Source organism: Dipodomys merriami, unplaced genomic scaffold, assembly GCF_024711535.1.
Source record: "Dipodomys merriami isolate MVZ:Mamm:240054 unplaced genomic scaffold, mDipMer1.0.p SCAF_34, whole genome shotgun sequence".
NCBI classification, from domain to species: Eukaryota; Metazoa; Chordata; class Mammalia; order Rodentia; family Heteromyidae; genus Dipodomys; species Dipodomys merriami.
Genome location: NW_027204937.1, coordinates 1,937,394 through 1,941,287, shown reverse-complemented (window position 1 = coordinate 1,941,287; position 3,894 = coordinate 1,937,394). Strand labels below are relative to the sequence as shown.

The following is a 3,894-nucleotide window of genomic DNA, read 5'->3' as shown; positions in this document are numbered from 1 at the left end:
GTAAGGCTTTGACTTACTCCAAACACAAAGTATTTCTCAGGACCTGCACTCCGGATTAAATTAAATTTCTCTATAAATTACAGAGCTACAATATAGGTGCCTACTAGAGGATCTAGACTTTATTATCTGATTACCCTTGATATGATAAGAGAGATGTATGTGTTTAATGCAACAACTTATTAGTGAATAAAGTTATGTATTCTTTAAAGAGAGCATATGGAATGTATAAGATTATATGAAGCCCCTAATTTATGCATTAAAGTAGTGATTAATAGCACAACTGTTCCCATTATTGCCACCTTTGTCATCATCATACCACCACAACCACACCACAACCATTCCTGGCCTCTATGCTTCACATTATTATCATCACTGTAACTATTATCATTATGTAACTCTCACACCATCACCACCAATACCACCACAGCATCACTGCAATAGATAACATTGCCACCATTGCCATCACTGCCACAACACCACCACAGAATCATCAAAATCCATACCTTCATGATCACCATCACCATCATCACTATCAACACAACCATCACCAAAATATGTACTATCACCAGCAACATCATCTTAGCCACCACCATCACCACCACTGTCGCCATTGTATATATCTTTATTATTATTATTACTATTATCATCACCACAACTACCATTATCATCATCATGAATATGGATGTTACAATTACAAGCTTAGTGACAAAGCTAGTTAATAGAAGTTGTTGATTTTTCAGAGTTAACCAATAACTTCATGAGGTATGAATAGTTTGTATTTGACTAATGGGAGCATGTTTCAATTGCAATTAGTTTTTGAATTCAGATGTTTTCCATTTTAAAATTGAAATAATAGCATTATTTCAGGGTATTGTCTACTTGTCCTTCTGGGACCACTCTTCCTTCTTCTCTTTTCCTGCTCTATGTCCCAAGAAGTTGACTTCAGTAGATTGCATCTTTGGGGTTCATTTATTCCATAGCATCCATCTGGGTTCAACCAGTCGAAGACACTAGCAAGAGACTAGAAGAATGGAGGAGAGAAGGATTGCAGTATTTCTTCCCATATCAGAGGACAATTTTATATATATATACTTGTTTTCCCTATTGGACAGATTTTACCTAAAACTAGGGTTCTCTCCATTCTAGACTCTCTTTCTTCCTTTCTCTCCTTTGACCTAGAATAGCAACAGCTCCCAGTTATTGCTAAACTCTGGTATTTAGATAATCATCTCTTCTTGCTTCCTCTCACCCTACTGTACCAGACTTTTGAGATAGTCCTTAATTACTTTCTTCCCCTCACCCTACTGTACCAGACTTTTGAGATAGTCCTTAATTACTTTCTTAATTATTCATTTGAGTGTGCCATTCATTTCTTGTCTGGACCCTAAGAAATACAATATACAATGCAAGGTACAACATAATCTAAAATTGGAAAGGAACAGAAGGAAAGAAGAAAGTAGAGCAAAGGTGTGGAAAATGGGAAGGAAGAAAAGGAGGGAGACAGAAAGAAAAGAAGGAAGGAAGGAAGGAAGGGAGGGAGGGAGGGAGGGAGGGAGGGAGGAAAAAACAAAGATGCTCAGCTGTTTACTAACAAATTAAAATCACCTTACAATCTAAGCGTATTTACTTCCAGCTTTTTAATGTGTAGTTTTTGTGTAGTTTGTGTGTAGGAACAAATGTATTTTTGCTTCCAATTGTTTTCACTTTAGGAAAATATATTAAGTCTAATAATTTTTTAACTATTACTTAATCTTAATAATTATTACTTTTCATGTCTGGATAATAGTCTGTTGAAATTTCTTCAAACAACTTTTTTTTTTTTATTACAAATGATGGTTTTTGTATATTTTAGCAGTACTTAGTAACAGAATCCCTGAAGTATGATTATTGGATCAAAGGAAATGAATACTTCTAACTTTTGACCTTATTTTCAAATCTCAGTTTAAGGTATTTTATTTTGGAAGGTAAAATAATTCTCACATTTTAAAGGAAACATTTAAATACTTATAGTTATTTTTGTATTTGTTGTATTGCACATAGTTTTTACTTTATTTTTTTTTTTTTGTTATTTACTATGGCTTTTGTTTTCTAGGTTCAGGACTAGGTTATTTTCATGATTGAGGTAAACATTATTATTTTTCACTACGATATTGGTTTTCCTAAACTTTTACCATCTAAATGTATACATAAGAATCACAAGTGAATCCAAGTCTTGGCATTTTGTGCAACAGAGGTGCTTTGTATTAATTTTTAGTTTTTCTTTATTTATTATCTTTGAGCACATCCATAGTGTACAAAGGAGTTGCCATTTAACACATCAGTTTATGACTACAATATATTTTGATTTCCTTTTAAGTAGTATATTATGATCTTATTTATCGTGCTTAGCCTGGGATTTTACTTTTTTTAAATTTTATTTTGAGGTAAGATCATGCTCTGTGGTCCAGACTCCCCCACCCCCCCACCCTGCACCTACCACCTGCCAGCCTCCTTCCTCAGCCTCCTGAGGGCTGTGATTACAGGCTTGTATACTCACACTCAACTCTAAACTAAGTATTTGATGTCCTCTGGAATTCTGCTTTGGAGACAAGTGTTTTGCGCATCTTCCTCTTGTCTTGACTGTGAGGGATATGCCTTTGGAATACGGACACCTCTACTCTTCAGCATGACCCAGGACCAGGGCCTCTAGTATCCCCTCCACTGCTGTTTGGAGTGATTTGTTATGCTATCTTCCATATGGAGTATTTGATGGAGGGACTTTAACTGACGGGAATGAATCACTTTCCTGCCCATGGAAAGGACTTTCCCATGCCCTCAACTGCCTGCTGTCAGAGGTGGAGGTTTTGACAAATGTGTCTGAGAGCCCTCTCTGTGATGACCATGTCATTAAGATTGTCTTCCCTTACATGAATACTAACTAAATATTATGATGAGAAATAAAAATAAAACAAAAATTACTGGAAGATGAAAAAGGCAAATCAATTATCCATTTCTCTTTCTCTAGATTAAACACTGAACAAATGTATAAAACAATTATAGTTTTATTTAACTGGCTACAGCTGTGCAAACAGACCAGCACACTGAGAGATCCACATCCCCACCACTGCCGTGACTCCGCCGTACCTGGGTTTGTTTCGATTTTGCCCGAGGCAGAGGGCGTGAGCAGCATGAAGCCAGTCTCCGTGGTTGTGAGGGGAAGGGATTGATCTTTTTAACTGTCCAATGGAACTGGAACTCATGAGCTTTGTTGCTTTTGTTTTTCCCATCATGCAGAACTCTCTCAACCGTGAAAGGTCATCTGATGTCAAAATACACAAGCCAAGTCAGACCAACAGGTTGTCTTTGTAGATTTTGTCTTTGTAGATTTTGTTGGATATTATGGTTTAGACCTTTAAATGTAGCAATCTCCTTTGCTCCTTGGAAGTGTATACTTACCTTCATGAAGGATGAAAAGGTGGGCTTGGGATTACTAATATTTGAAAGTTATCTTCTCTTTATGCCTGGTGGGAAGTTTGGGACATGGTAACCAATGCTTGATTGTGAAGTCAATGGTCCTTTGTGACGCCATGATCTATAACCATATAACCTTCAGGGCCTCTTGGATTCTAGCTTTGGCTTTACTTTTCCCTCACATTTCAACTCTTACCTACTGTCCAAACCTCCAACATCATCTTTCACTCTGCTGTTCATAAAAACTCTGTGTTTGCATTCTTTCTCAGTAATCACCTCTCTAGTGGCTGACAATTCCTTAAAGCCATAGAGATTGAAGACTGAAAGGGCCTCTGGGAAGCCCCACTACAAAGGCAAACCTTGTTGATTTCTGTAAAATCCCTGGCAAATAAGTTTATCGAAACATAAACTTTAAAAATGCACACAGGGACCCTACTATTAGAA

The 3,894-nt window shown here is 36.8% G+C and overlaps 1 long non-coding RNA gene across 1 annotated transcript; it reads right to left on the bottom strand.

Moving 5' to 3' along the window:
• Positions 1–869: 869 nt before the first annotated feature.
• LOC138803230 (uncharacterized) lies at positions 870–3,522 on the bottom strand. The gene is made up of 3 exons (XR_011364914.1): positions 3,436–3,522; positions 3,124–3,298; positions 870–1,021 (listed from the first exon to the last, which is right to left on the bottom strand). It is a non-coding gene; the product is annotated as an uncharacterized lncRNA (long non-coding RNA).
• Positions 3,523–3,894: the final 372 nt, after the last annotated feature.